General features: G+C 54.8%; 1 protein-coding gene across 2 annotated transcripts in view; it reads left to right on the top strand.

The window, feature by feature from the left end:
• Positions 1–5,705: 5,705 nt before the first annotated feature.
• Positions 5,706–15,989, top strand: part of LOC148136422 (zinc finger protein Gfi-1b-like) — a 92,649-nt gene continuing 82,365 nt past the window's right edge. For both annotated transcript variants that reach the window (XM_087983504.1, XM_087983503.1), the window contains exon 1: positions 5,706–5,835. The gene's annotated coding sequence lies outside the window, so the exon portion shown is untranslated. The remainder of the gene's footprint in view (positions 5,836–15,989) is intronic.

Here is a 15,989-nt window from a genome sequence, read left to right as displayed (position 1 = left end):
CTCCAGGTGACTGTCTGTGTGGAGTTTGCACATTCTTCCTGTGTCTGCGTGGGTTTCCTCCCACAGTCCAAAGCTGTGTCAGGCAGGTGAATTGGCCATAGTGTTCAGGGATGTGCAAGTTAGGTGTGTTAGTCAGGGGGAAATGTCGAGTATTAGGGTAGGGGAATGGGTCTGGGTGGGTTACTCTTCAGAGGATGGTGTGGACTTGTTGGGCTGAATGGCCTGTTTCCACAGTGTGGGGATTCTAATTTAAACTTTCTGGTGGAGGCCATCAGCTCCCAGGAACTTACCAGCTTTTTAAAAAATTTCCCAAATACTCAAATCTTACTTCAGTCATTCTTTTATTCCTGACATACCGATAGAAATCTTGAGGGATTTCCTTGATCCTATCTGCCAACGATTTCTTATGTCCTTTCCTGGCTCTTCCTAGCTCTCTTTAGGTCTTTCCTGGCTAAGTTCTAACTCTCAAGCAGGAGAAAGTGAGGACTGCAGATGCTGGAGATCAGAGCTGAAAATGTGTTGCTGGAAAAGCGCAGCAGGTCAGGCAGCATCCAAGGAACAGGAGAATCGACGTTTCGGGCATGAGCCCCTCCTCATTCCTGAAGAAGGGCTTATGCCCGAAACGTCGATTCTCCTGCTCCTTGGATGCTGCCTGACCTGCTGCGCTTTTCCAGCAACACATTTTTCAGCTCTAACTCTCAAGCACCCTAACTGAGCTTTCACATCTCATCCTAACATAATTTGGAGGTGCCGGTGTTGGACTGGGGTGTACAAAGTGAAAAATCACACAACACCAGGTTATAGTCCAACAGGTTTAATTGGAAGCACTAGCTTTCGGAGCGACGCTCCTTCATCAGGTGGCTGTGGAGTGATGAAGGAGCGTCGCTCCGAAAGCTAGTGCTTCCAATTAAACCGATTGGACTATAACCTGGTGTTGTGTGATTTTTAACTTTGTAATCCTAACATAAACCTTCTTCTTTCTCTTGACAAGAAAGTCAACTTCTTCAGTAAACCACAGCTGCCTCGCTCAACCACTTCCTCCCTGCCTGACCGGTACATACTGACCAAGACACGCAGTAGCTGTTTCTTGAATAAGCTCCACATTTCAATGTGCTCATCTGCTGAAGTTTCATCCTAAATCTTGCCTAATCACATTGTAATTGCCTTTCCCCCAGCTATAAACTCTTACTCTGTGGTCTTTACCCGTCCCTTTCCATCGCTAAAGTAAATGCAACTGACTAGAGGTCACTATCACCAAAGTGCTCACCTGCCTCCAAATCTAACAGCTGGCTGGGTTCATTACCCAGTACCAAATCTAATGTGGCCTCTTCACTTGTTGGTCTGTCTACACACTGTGTCAGGAAACCCTCCTGCACACATTGGACAAAAACTGACCCATCTAAATTCCTTGAGCTGTAGCATTTCCGGTCAATATTTGGAAAGTTAAAGGCCCCATAACAACTACCCTGTTACTCTCGCTCCTATCCAGAATCATCTTTGCTATCCTTTCCCCTACATCGCTGGAACTATTCAGGGGCTGATAGGAAACTTCCCAACTGAGTGACCTCTCCTTTCCTGTTTCTAACATCAGCCCATATTACTTCAGTAGACGAGTCCTCAAACATCCTTTCTGCCAACGTAATACAGTCCTTGACTAACAATGCCACACCACCCCCTCTTTTACCATCTTCTCTGTTCTTACTGAAACATCTAAATCCTGGAACCCACAACAACCGTTCCTGTCCCTGCTCTATCCATGTCTCCGAACTGGCCACAACATCGAAGTCCCAGGTACCAACCCACGCTGCAGGTTCACCCACCTTACTCCTGGTGCTGAAGTAGACCCAGTTTCCTGCCTGCCGGTACACTCCTGCAACCCTGAAACCTTATTCATGACCCTTTTACTCTCAATCCCCTGTACACTGGACTACAAACCCAGCTCCCATCCCCCAGCTGAATTAATTTACTGACCGATATGAGAGCTAGAAATCGAGACTACTCCCGGAGTGATCATTAATGTGACAAATTGCTGCATTACTTGATTTTTATCAAGCTGTTTCATTCAGATTAAAGGAGCATTCGTGTCAGGTCTTCCATTAACAAGAAAATCTCTATTTATTGCCGTCATGCTGGTCTTAACCAATCGCCTTGCTAACTTACCATTCCAAAATGTAAACACCGCCCCTTTCCGAATATTCCCATGCACACTCAAACAAGCAAGAGATGAGAAGGACTGTGTAATGTGTGAGGGAAGGATAATAAACACAGTGAGTAATGGGAGGTACGGTGGCTCAGTGGTTAGCATTGCTGCCTCACAGTGCTAGGGATCTGGGTTCGATTCCAGCCTTGGGCAACTGTCTGTGTGGAGTTTGCACATTCTCCCCGTGTCTGTGTCCAAAGATGTGCAGGTTAGGGTGAACTGGCCATGCTAAATTGCCCATAAGGTTCAGGGATGTGTAGGCTAGGCACATTAGTCAGGGGTGAAAATGTGTTGCTGGAAAAGCGCAGCAGGTCTGGCAGCATCCAAGGAGCAGGAGAATCGACGTTTCGGGCATAAGCCCTGCTTCAGGAATTAGTCAGGGGGATGGGTTACTTTTTAGAGGGCTAGTGTGGATTTGTTGGGCCGAAGGGCCTGTTTCTTCACCAGTCTGGGTCACAGGTGTCAGTGAGGTTTTTCCTTCATGTTTCTATTGTTTACCAATGACGTGGGATTGTGGAGCCACAGGTTCCTATCTTACTGCAATGGCTTAAAGACCCAGCCATTCAGTGTCTGAGGGTGTTTCTCCTCCTTTTAGCCTTTCACCCAAGGAACGCACAGAGAGAATGGGGAGCGAGAACAGCAACAGAGACATTTCCTGTTATTTCTCTACAAGTGAAAGTGTGTGAGAGAGGGAGGGAGAGAGAGAGAGAGAAAAAGAGAGAAAAAGGCGGGCAGAGAGAGAGAGAAAAGGGGGGGGGGGTGGCGGAGAGAGAGATACGAAGAGAGACATACGGTGGGGGAGAAAGGGAGAGAGAGAGAATAAGATGGGTACAGAGAGAGAGCAAGCGAGGGGGCAAAGAGAGAGAGAGAGAGAATTAGAGAGAGAGTCAGGCAGACAGAGAGAGTGAGACATAGACAGAGAGAGTGTGTGAGAGATAGAAAGAGAGAGAGACAGACAGAGAGAGTGAGAGAACGAGCGAGAGATAGAGAGAGAGAGAGAGAGAGAGACAGAGGCAGGCAGAGAGAGAGAGACAGCGAGAGAGAGTGAGAGAGATATAGAGAGAGAGAGTGAGAGATAGAGAGAGAGAGTGAGAGATAGAGAGAGAGTGAGAAATAGTGAGAGAGAGAGAGTGAGAGATAGAGAGAGAGTGAGAGATTGAGAGAGAGTGAGAGATTGAGACACAGAGAGTGAGAGATTGAGACAGAGAGAGAGAGAAAGTGAGAGATTGAAACAGATAGAGATAGAGATAGAGAGAGAGAGAGAGAGAGACTGCTTTCTCTTTGCAGGTACAATGTTACTGCCCGACTGTGCAGCATACTGAGCCATGAACCAATGAAATGCTGAACCTTCCTGAGCTCACAACTCCTCAACTCAAAACCCAATCAGGCGACTTTCCTTTTAATTATTGATTTTATGGGGTGGAATTCCAGGATTCTGACCCAGTGACAGTGAAGGAACAGCAATATATTTCCAAGTCAGGATGGGGAGGGGCTCGGAGGGGAACTTGCAGGGGGTGGTGTTCCCATGTATCTGCTGCCCTTGTCCTTCTGGATGGAAGTGGTTGTGGGTATAGAAGGTGCTGCCTGAGGATTTTTGGTGAATTTCTGCAGTGCATCTTGTAGATGGTGCACACTGCCGCTACTGAGCGTCGGTGGGGGAGGGAGGGGATGTTTGTGCACGTGGGGCCAATCAGGCAGGGGCTGCTTTGTCCCTGGATGGTGTTGAGCTTCTTGAGTGTTGTTGGAGCTGCCCCCATCCGGGGCAAGTGGGGAGTATTCCCTCACCCTCCTGACTTGTGCCTTGGAGATGGTGGACAGGCTTGGGGGGAGTCAGGAGCTGAGTTACTTGCCACAGTATCCCTCGTCTCTGACCTGCTCATGTAGCCACTGTGTTTATGTGGTTGGTCTAGCTGAGTTTCTGGTCAATGGCAAACCCCCAGGATGTTGAGAGTGGGGGATTCAGTGATGGTAATGCCATTGAACGTCAAGGGGCGGTGGTTAGATTCTGTCTTCATGGTGATGGCCATAGCCTGGGATTGGTGTGGTGTGAATGTTACTCACCCCTCGTCAGCCCAAGCCTGGATATTGTCCAGATCTTGTTGCGTTTGGACACGGACTGCTTCAGGATCTGGGGGTTCGCGAATGGAGCTGAACATTGTGCAATCATCGAAAAAACATCCCCACTTCGGACATTCTGTCTCTGAACAGTAACGCTGTGAACACCCAGGGTTGAAGTGCAGGTGACCAGTGTCCTTCTCCACTGCTGTCATAAAGCACCATTATCGATGCAACTCTCAACGTGTTCCAGTAAACTGCAACTTCATCTTCCACAGTTCCCTTATTTAAAGCAGCAGCTGTTTCCCAGTTACAATCCACAGTTCAAAACAATACAAGTGGCTTTTATCGTGACTAGCTCCATCTAGAAGGACGAGGACAGCAGATATGTGGCGGCCCATCACCTGCACACCCCTCTCCAAACCTTGGCTGGGACCTTCCATTCAAGGCTATGCTGGGGGTGGGGACTGCAGATGCTGGAGCTCAGAGTCTAGATCAGAGTGGTGCTGGAAAAACACAGCAGGTCAGGCAGCATCCGAGGGGCAGGAAAATCGACGTTTCAGGCAAAAGCCCTTCATCAAGAATGACCAACGAAGGGCTTTTGCCTGAAATGTCGATTTTCCTGCCCCTCGGATGCTGCCTGACCTGCTGTGTTTTTCCAACACCACTCTAATCTAGATTCAAGGCTCCGGGCCTAGTGCTGAAAAGTGGGACAGTGACGGTGTAGTGGGTATGGTCTGGTGGCAGTAGTGTATTATTGACAGCACGGATTTGATGGGCTGTACTGTCTGATTCCATGATGACTCTATAAAGCCAGCCACCACCCTGACTCAGAAATTGATCTCAGTGTCACTGGGTCAGAATCCTGGAATTCCCTCCCCCAGGACATTGTGGGTCTACCCTACAGCAACAGGGACTGCAGCAGTTCAGGAAGGCAGCTCACCCCCACCTTCTCAAGGGGCAACTAGGGACAGGGCGATAAATCCTGGGCCCAGCCAGCGACCCCCACACCCCAGTGACAAATCCAGCAAGTTATCCTGCGTGCTAACATTCTGGGAAACAATGGGAAGATGTTCGAAGCGATGCTTCCCACCCCCAACCCCCCCCTGCCTCACCATGGCCTCAGCAATGGCTGCGTTTGTGTGCGTTCAGCACAGACCAACTGTTAGCATCTGGAACTGTAGAGCAAGTGCCGTTCGAGAGTGACAGTACTCCCTCTCAGGCTTGGACAAACCCCTCCAGGCTATCGGGGGAGTTGGGAGAGGCCTCTGGGAGTGGTCTCAGCGGGCAATCCTCAGGGTGGGGGTGGGAGATTGACAGGGCCAGACCCTGAGGAAGACACCCCTCCCCCGGCCCGCCCAATCCAGCCACGTAAGCGGCTGGTTGAATTGTCGCGTTTCTGGTTGTGAAGGGGAAGTGGTGGTTTCAGTCAGCGCCGGGTGCTACATGCAACGCCAAGTGCAGCCCTCGCTCTCAGCGAGCTGGAATCCACATCGAATCGCCTCTGATTGACTGTTCCACTCCAGCTCCACGCTGCGCCAGCCTCCCACTCCATCAGCGTCAGGATTGGCCCTTCCACGGTGAGTAGAGAAAGCTGGGATATACACTGTAGATACCGTGTGGGAACAGCACACTATCAGACCCAGCAAAGCAGACAGCAGGTGGCTGTCACGGACACAGGGATTCAGGCAGCCCACTCTCTCTCGGGCTTTCACGGTCATCCATGGGCGAGATAATGGGGTCCAGCTCCGCGTCTACTTGCCCTCCCCTGAAGAAGGGCTAATGCCCGAAACATCGATTCTCCTGTTCCCGAGATGCTGCCTGACCTGCTGCGCTTTTCCAGCAACACATTTTCAGCTCTGATCTCCAGCATCTGCAGTCCTCACTTTCTCCCCAGAGGGAAATCCCACACACACACACTGACACTCACTGGGGTACAGAGCCACACACACTGACTCTCACTGGGGTACAGTCCCACACACACTGACTCTCACTGGATTACAGACCCACACACACTGACACTCACTGGGGTACAGTCCCACACACACTGACACTCACTGGGGTACAGTCCTACACACACTGACACTCACTGGGGTACAGACCCACACACACTGGCTCTCACTGGGGTACAGTCCCACACACGCTGACACTCACTGGGTTACAGACCCACACACACACTGACTCTCACTGGGGTACAGACCCACACACACACTGACACTCACTGGGGTACAGTCCCACACACACTGACTCTCACTGGGGTACAGTCCCACACACACTGACTCTCACTGGGTTACAGACCCACACACACTGACACTCACTGGGGTACAGTCTCACACACACTGACTCTCAATGGGTTACAGACCCACACACACTGGCTCTCACTGGGGTACAGACCCACACACACTGACACTCACTGGGGTACAATCCCACACACACTGACACTCACTGGGGTACAGACCCACACACACTGACACTCACTGGGGTACAGTCCCACACACACACTGACTCTCACTGGGGTACAGACCCACATACACTGACACTCACTGGGGTACAGACCCACACACACACTGACTCTCACTGGGGTACAGAGCCACACACACACGGACTCTCACTGACGTACAGTACTACACACACTGACTCTCACTGGGGTATAGACCCACACACACTGACACTCACTGGGGCACAGACCCACACACACTGACTCTCACTGGGGCACAGACCCACACACACACTGGCTCTCACTGGGGTACAGAGCCACACACACACTGACTCTCACAGGGGTACAGTCCCACACACACTGACTCTCACTGGGGTACAGACCCACACACACTGACTCTCACTGGGGTACAGACCCACACACACTGACACTCACTGGGGTACAGTCCCACACACACACTGACTCTCACTGGGGTACAGACCCACATACACTGACACTCACTGGGGTACAGACCCACACACACACTGACTCTCACTGGGGTACAGAGCCACACACACTGACACTCACTGGAGCACAGCCCCACACACACTGACTCTCACTGGGGCACAGACCCACACACACACTGGCTCTCACTGGGGTACAGACCCACACACACACACTGACTCTCACTGGGGTACAGTCTCACACACACTGACTCTCAATGTGTTACAGACCCACACACACTGACACTCAGTGGGGTACAGACCCACACACAAACTCACACTGGGTACAGTCTCTCACACACACTGACTCTCACTGGGGTACAGTCCCACACACACTGACTCTCACTGGGGTACAGTCCCACACACACTGACCCTCACTGGGTACAGTCTCACACACACACTGACCCTCACTGGGTACAGTCTCACACACATTGACCCTCACTGGGGTACAATCCCACACACACTGACTCTCATTGGGATACAGTCCCACACACACTGACCCTCACTGGGATACAGTCCCACACACACTGACCCTTACTGGGGTACAAACCCACACACACACTGATGCTCACTGGGGTACAATCCCACACACACTGACACTCACTGGGGTACAGACCCCCACACACACTGTCTCTCACTGGGGTACAGACACACACACACACTGACGCTCACTGGGGTACAATCCCACACACACTGACTCTCACTGGGGTACAGACCCACACACACACTGATGCTCACTGGGGTACAATCCCACAAACACTGACTCTCTCTGGGGTATAGTCCTACAAACACTGACTCTCACTGGGGTATAGACCCACACACACACTGACGCTCACTGGGGTACAATCCCACAAACACTGACTCTCTCTGGGGTATAGTCCTACACACACTGACTCTCACTGGGTTACAGACCCACACACACTGACTCTCACTGGGGTACAGACCCACACACACACTGACCCTCACTGGGGCACAGACCCACACACACACTGACTCTCACTGGGGTACAGTCCCACACACACTGACTCTCACTGGGGCACAGACCCACACACACTGACTCTCACTGGGTTACAGACCCACACACACTGACTCTCACTGGGGTACAGTCCCACACACGCTGACTCTCACTGGGGCACAGACCCACACACACACTGACTCTCACTGGGGTACAGTCCCACACACAAACTGACTCTCACTGGCGTACAGACCCACACACACAGAGTCCCACACACACACTGACTCTCACTGGGGTACAGTCCCACACACACTGACTCTCACTGGGGCACAGACCCACACACACTGACTCTCACTGGGGTACAGTCCCACACACGCTGACTCTCACTGGGGTACAGTCCCACACACACACTGACTCTCACTGGGTTACAGATCTACACACACTGACTCTCACTGGGGTACAGTCCCACACACGCTGACTCTCACTGGGGTACAGTCCCACACACACACTGACTCTCACTGGGTTACAGACCTACACACACTGACTCTCACTGGGTTACAGACCCACACACACTGACTCTCACTGGGGTACAGTCCCACACACGCTGACTCTCACTGGGGTACAGTCCCACACACACACTGACTCTCACTGGGTTACAGATCTACACACGCTGACTCTCACTGGCGTACAGTCCCACACACACACTGACTCTCACTGGGGTACAGTCCCACACACACTGACCCTCACTGGGGTCAGACCCACACACACTGACTCTCACTGGCGTACAGACCCACACACGCACTGACTCTCACTGGGGTACAGTCCCACACACGCACTGACTCTCACTAGATACAGACCCACACACACTGACTCTCACTGAGATACAGACCCACCTACACACTGACTTTCACTGGGGTACAGACCCACACGCACTGACTCTCACTGAGATACAGACCCACACACACTGACTCTCACTGAGATACAGACCCATCCACACACTGACTCTAACTGGAGTACAGTCCCACACACACTGACTCTCTCTGGGGTACAGTCCCACACACACACTGCATCTCACTGGGTACAGTTCCACACACACACTGACTCTCAATGGGTTACAGACCCACACACACTGACACTCAATAGGGTACAGTCCCACACACATTGGCTCTCACTGGGGTATAGTCCCAAACACATTGACTCTCACTGGGGTACAGACCCACACACACTGTCCCTCACTGGGGTACAGACCCACACACACTGACTCTCACTGGGGCACAGACCCACACACACACTGACTCTCATTGGCGTACAGTCCCACACTCACACACAGACTCTCACTTGGGGAGAGTCCCACGTACACTGGCTCCCACTGGAGGAATGTCAGTTCTGAGGTAGTGCTGCACTGTCGGAGGTTCAGTGCTGAGGGAGTGCCGCCCTGTCGGAGGGTCAGTGCTGAGGGAGTGCCGCACTGTCGGAGGGTCAGTGCTGAGGGAGTGCCGCACCTTGGAAGGGTCAGCACTGAGGGAGTGCTGCACTGTCAGAGGGTGAGTGCTGAGGGAGTGCCGCACTGTCGGAGGGTCAGCACTAAGGGAGTGCTGCACTGTCGGAGGGTCAGTGCTGAGGGAGTGCCGCACTGTCGGAGGGTTAGTACTGAGGGAGTGACGCACTGTCGGAGTGTCAGTGCTGAGGGAGTGCAGCACTGTCGGAGGGTCAGTGCTGAGGGAGTGCCGCATTGTCGGAGGGTCAGCACTAAGGGAGTGCTGCACTGTCAGAGGGTCAGTGCTGAGGGAGTGCTGCACTGTCGGAGGGTCAGTGCTGAGGGAGTGCCGCACTGTCGGAGGGTCAGTGCTGAGGGAGTGCCGCACTGTCGTAGTGTGAGTGCTGAGGGAGTGCCGCACTGTCGGAGGGTCAGTGCTGAGGGAGTGCTGCACTGTCGGAGGGTCAGTGCTGAGGGAGTGCCGCACTGTCCGAGGGTCAGTGCTGAGGGAGTGCCGCACTGTCGGAGGGTCAGTGCTGAGGGAGTGCCGCACTGTCGGAGGGTCAGTGCTGAGGGAGTGCCGCACTGTCCGAGGGTCAGTACTGAGGGTGTGCCGCACTGTCGGAGGGTCAGTGCTGAGGGAGTGCCGCACTGTCGGAGGGTCAGTGCTGAGGGAGTGCCGCACTGTCGGAGGGTCAGTGCTGAGGGAGTGCCGCACTGTCGGAGGGTCAGTGCTGAGGGAGTGCCGCACTGTCGGTGGGTCAGTACTGAGGGAGTGCCGCACTGTCGGAGGGTCAGTGCTGCGGGAGTGCCGCACTGTCGGGGGGTCAGTACTGAGGGAGGGCCGCACAGTCGGAGGGTCAGTGCTGAGGGAGTGCCGCACTGTCGGGGGGTCAGTGCTGAGGGAGTGCCGCACTGTCGGAGGGTCAGTACTGAGGGAGTGCTGCACTGTCAGAGGGTCAGTACTGAGGGAGTGCTGCACTGGCAGAGGGTCAGTACTGAGGGAGTACTGCACTGTCAGAGGGTCAGTACTGAGTGAGTGCTGCACTGTCAGAGGGTCAGTACTGAGGGAGTGCTGCATGTCCGAGGGTCAGTGCTGAGGGAGTGCCGCACTGTCGGAGGGTCAGTGCTGAGGGAGTGCCGCACTGTCGGAGGGTCAGTGCTGAGGGAGTGCCGCACTGTCGGAGGGTCAGTGCTGCGGGAGTGCCGCAGTGTCGGACGGTCAGTGCTGAGGAAGTGCAGCACTGTCGGAGGGTCAGCACTGAGGGAGTGCCGCACTGTCAGAGGTTGAGTGCTGAGGGAGTGCTGCAATGCCAGAGGGTCAGTGCTGAGGGAGCGCCGCACTGTCGGAGGGTCAATACTGAGGGAGTGCCGCACTGTCGGAGGGTCAGCACTGAGGGAGTGCCGCACTGTCAGAGGTTGAGTGCTGAGGGAGTGCCGCACTGTCGAGGGTCAGTACTGAGGGAGTGCCGCACTGTCGGAGGTTCAGTGCTGAGGGAGTGCTGCACTGTCAGAGGGTCAATACTGAGGGAGTGCCGCACTGTCGGAGGGTCAGCACTGAGGGAGTGCCGCACTGTCGGAGGGTCAGCACTGAGGGAGTGCCGCACTGTCAGAGGTTGAGTGCTGAGGGAGTGCCGCACTGTCGGAGGGTCAGTACTGAGGGAGTGCCGCACTGTCAGAGGGTCAGTGCTGAGGAAGTGCCGCACTGTCGGAGGGTCAGTACTGAGGGAGTGCCGCACTGTCGGAGGGTGAGTGCTGAGGGAGTGCCAAACTGTCGGAGGGTCAGTACTGAGGGAGTGCCGCACTGTCGGAGGGTCAGCACTAAGGGAGTGCCACACTGTCGGTGGGTCAGCACTAAGGGAGTGCCGCACTGTCGGAGGGTCAGCACTAAGGGAGTGCTGCATAGTCGGAGGGTCAGTACTGAGGGACCGCCGCACTGCCGTAGGTGAGTGCTGAGGGAGTGCCGCACTGTCGGTGGGTCAGTACTGAGGGAGTGCCGCACTGCCAGAGGGTCAGTGCTGAGGGAGTTCCGCACTGTCGGAGGGTCAGTGCTGAGGGAGTTCCGCACTGTCGGAGGGTCAGTGCTGAGGGAGTTCTGCACTGTCGGAGGGTCAGTGCTGAGGGTGTGCCGCACTGTCGGAGGGTCAGTGCTGAGGGAGTGCCGCACTGTCGGAGGGTCAGTGCTGAGGGAGTGCCGCACTGTCGGAGGGTCAGTGCTGAGGGAGTGCCGCACTGTCGGATGGTCAGTGCTGAGGGAGTTCCGCACTGTCGGAGGGTCAGTGCTGAGGGAGTTCTGCACTGTCGGAGGGTCAGTGCTGAGGGTGTGCCGCACTGTCGGAGGGTCAGTGCTGAGGGAGTGCCGCACTGTCGGAGGGTCAGTGCTGAGGGAGTTCCGCACTGTCGGAGGGTCAGTGCTGAGGGAGTGCCGCACTGTCGGAGGGTCAGTGCTGAGGGAGTTCCGCACTGTCGGAGGGTCAGTACTGAGGGAGTTCCGCACTGTCGGAGGGTCAGTGCTGAGGGAGTTCCGCACTGTCGGAGGGTCAGTGCTGAGGGAGTTCTGCACTGTCGGAGGGTCAGTGCTGAGGGAGTGCCGCACTGTCGGAGGGTCAGTGCTGAGGGAGTTCCGCATAGTCGGAGGGTCAGCACTGAGGGAGTTCCGCACTGTCGGAGGGTCAGTGCTGAGGGAGTGCCGCACTGTCGGAGGGTCAGTACTGAGGGAGTTCCGCACAGTCGGAGGGTCAGTGCTGAGGGAGTGCCGCACTGTCGGAGGGTCAGTACTGAGGGAGTTCCGCACTGTCGGAGGGTCAGTGCTGAGGGAGTGCCGCACTGTCGGAGGGTCAGTGCTGAGGGAGTGCCGCACTGTCGGAGGGTCAGTACTGAGGGAGTTCCGCACAGTCGGAGGGTCAGTACTGAGGGAGTTCCGCACTGTCGGAAGGTCAGTGCTGAGGGAGTGCCGCACTGTCGGAGGGTCAGTGCTGAGGGAGTTCCGCACTGTCGGAGGGTCAGTGCTGAGGGAGTGCCGCACTGTCGGAGGGTCAGTGCTGAGGAAGTGCTGCCCAGTCGGAGGGTCAGTGCTGAGGGAGTGCCGCACTGTCGGAGGGTCAGTGCTGAGGAAGTGCTGCACAGTCGGAGGGTCAGTACTGAGGGAGTTCCGCACTGTCGGAGGGTCAGTACTGAGGGAGGGCCGCACAGTCGGAGGGTCAGTGCTGAGGGAGTGCAGCACTGTCCTTTGGATAAGCTGTTAAACTCACTGTCTCTTTGATACTTAGAATCCCCACAGGGTGGAAACAGGCCATTCTGCCCAAATGTCCACACCGACCCTTGAATATTAACCCACCCCGACCCATTCCACTATTACTCTACATTTACCCCCTGACTAATGCACCTAACCTGCACATCCCTGAACACTACGGGCAATTTAGCACGGCCAACTCACCCTGACCTGCACATCTTTGGACTGTGGGAGGAAACCGGAGCACCCGGAGGAAACCCACGCAGACACAGGGAGAATGTGCAAACTCCACACAGTCAGTCGCCTGAGGCTGGAATCGAACCTGGGACTAGGAGGCAGTGCTAACCACTGAGCCACAAGTGGTTCACCGTTTAAAGGTGTCGAACTCAATACTGTGCCCAAGGGGCTGCTGAAGTGTCTGGTGCGAAGAGGAGATGTTGCTGCTGCAGTTTGCTGCTGTGATTCACTGGAACACTGCACCACACCGAGGACAGACACCGAGGGCGTGAGACAGCAAGATCTCTCCTCCTTTAGTAACTCTTGCTCACCCTCTAGAGTGGCGAGGGCCTCATTGCAGCCTCCTGGGCACGGCCTGAGGTCAGACCCTTCCCCCGCTTGCTGTCAGTGATGAGTCGGTCCCCCAGGACCAGAGCCAGTGTGTGAAATCTAACTGTTCCTCTATCCCACTGCTGCCACAGGCTATCACCTCAGCCACAAGAGAAATATTTCAGAATGTAAGCTCCTCAAAGGATTGAGGACCATTTGCATGGCCACTTCCCAGATCATTGATCGTTCCCTCGCTCTCCATGCAGTTCCATGCCCTGCATCTTTTGTTGACCTTCTCTCTTTCTCTCTCTCTTTCTCGCGCCAAAATATTGTCTCCGAAGCTCATCTTTCTCAGCTCTGCCATCCGTGTCCCACCTGCGTACAGTACATTTAGTGTTTGCTGATGAGTATTGAACCAGCAACAGTCCTTCCTGAAAACAAATACAGCAAGACTCTGTAGTTAAAGGTAATGAATCGCTCTTCAGGTCAGGACAGGCAGTTGCTGTGGAGAATACCATCGCTGACTGTGACACAGGCATGGCAATTAACAGCACCGTTGTGTATATCATGGTCAGTGTGTTCACATTCTCAGTTCAACAAGGTCATGGATATTAGAGAGATCTCGAGGTCATCATGTCCACGCTGGTCACTAACCACCACCTGCCTCTTCAAATATCATTAGGCCCATCATTATGTATGCCTTGGCTTGAAGGACTAATTGTAAAAGCACATCTGCACACTTCTTCAGTGTTATGTGGGTTTCTGCCTTTATATATGGGCAGTAGTTTCCAGATCCCCACCATCTTCTGGGTGAAAGGGGGTTTCCTCATGTTCCCTTGAAAACTTCTGCACCTTTCCTTAAATCTGTCCCCCTGCTCTCTGATCCCTGTAACCAAGGGGAACATTTCTACTTGACTAAAGTTTCTAGGCCCCTCAAAAATTTTATACAGCACAGTCCCTGACCCTGTCAGTCCTCTCTGCTCGAACCCCAGTCTGTCCAGTCTCTGTCCCTCTCAGTCCCCTCTGCTCTAACCCCGGTCTGTCCAGTCTCTGTCCCTCTCAGTCCCCTCTGCTCTAACCCCAGTCTGTCCAGTCTCTGTCCCTCTCAGTCCCCTCTGCTCTAACCCCGGTCTGTCCAGTCTCTATCCCCCTCAGTCCCCTCTGCTCTAACCCCGGTCTGTCAGTCTCTGTCCCTCTCAGACCCCTCTACTCTAACCCCGGTCTGCCCAGTCTTTGTCCCTCTCAGTCCCCTCTGCTCTAACCCCAGTCTGTCCAGTCTCTGTCCCTCTCAGTCCCCTCTGCTCTAACCCCAGTCTGTCCAGTCTCTGTCCCTCTCGGTCCCATCTGCTCTAACCCCAGTCTGTCCAGTCTCTGTCCCTCTCAGTCCCCTCTGCTCTAACCCCAGTCTGTCCAGTCTCTGTCCCTCTCAGTCCCCTCTGCTATAACCCCAGTCTGTCCAGTCTCTGTCCCTCTCAGTCCCCTCTGCGCTAACCCGGGTCTGTCCAGACTCTGTCCCTCTCGGTCCCCTCTGCTCTAACCCGGGTCTGTCCAGTCTCTGTCCCCCTCAGTCCCCTCTGCTCTAACCCTGGTCTGTCCAGTCCCTGTCCCTCTCAGTCCCCTCTGCTCTAACCCCAGTCTGTCCAGACTCTGTCCCTCTCAGTCCCCTCTGCTCTAACCCCGGTCTGTCCAACCTCCGTCCCTCTCAGTCCCCTCTGCTCTAACCCCAGTCTGTCCAGTCTCTGTCCCCCTCAGTCCCCTCTGCTCTAACCCCGGTCTGTCCAGTCTCTGTCCCCCTCAGTCCCCTCTGCTCTAACCCCGGTATGTCCAGTCTCTGTCCCTCTCGGTTCACTCTGCTATAACCCCAGTCTGTCCAGTCTCTGTCCCCCTCAGTCCCCTCTGCTCTAACCCCGGTCTGTCCAGCCTCCATCCCTCTCAATCCCCTCTGCTCTAACCCCAGTCTATCCAGTCTTTGTCCCCCTCAGTCCCCTCTGCTCTAACCCCGGTCTGTCCAGTCTCTGTCCCCCTCAGTCCCCTCTGCTCTAACCCCAGTCTGTCCAGTCTCTGTCCCCCTCAGTCCCCTCTGCTCTAACCCCGGTATGTCCAGTTTTTGTCCCTCTCAGTCCCCTCTGCTCCAACCCCAGTCTGTCCAGTCTCTGTCCCTCTCAGTCCCCTCTGCTCTAACCCCAGTCTGTCCAGTCTCTGTCACCCTCAGTCCCCTCTGCTCTAACTCCGGTCTGTCCAGTCTCTGTCCCTCTCAAGCCCCTCTGCTCTAACCCCGGTATGTCCAGTCTTTGTCCCTCTCAGTCCCCTCTGCAATAACCTCAGTCTGTCCAGTGCCTGTCCCTCTCAGTCCCCTCTGCTCTAACCCCGGTCTGTCCAGTCTCTGTCCCTCTCAGTCCCCTCTGCTCTAACCCCGGTCTGTCCAGTCTCTGTCCCCCACAGTCCCCTCTGCTATAACCCCAGTCTGTCCAGTCTCTGTCCCCCTCAGTCCCCTCTGCTCTAGCCCCAGTCTGTCCAGTCTCTGTCCCCCACAGTCCCCTCTGCTATAACCCCAGTCTGTCCAGTCTCTGTCCCCCTCAGTCCCCTCTGCTCTAACCCCGGTCTG

The sequence above is a fragment of the Chiloscyllium plagiosum genome, unplaced genomic scaffold (genome assembly GCF_037043375.1).
Source record: "Chiloscyllium plagiosum isolate Xiang-an unplaced genomic scaffold, Cpla_swu_hap1 HiC_scaffold_45, whole genome shotgun sequence".
Lineage (NCBI taxonomy): Eukaryota > Metazoa > Chordata > Chondrichthyes > Orectolobiformes > Hemiscylliidae > Chiloscyllium > Chiloscyllium plagiosum.
The sequence above is the reverse complement of the archived record's forward strand: the minus strand, read 5'-3'. Positions and strand labels throughout refer to the sequence as shown.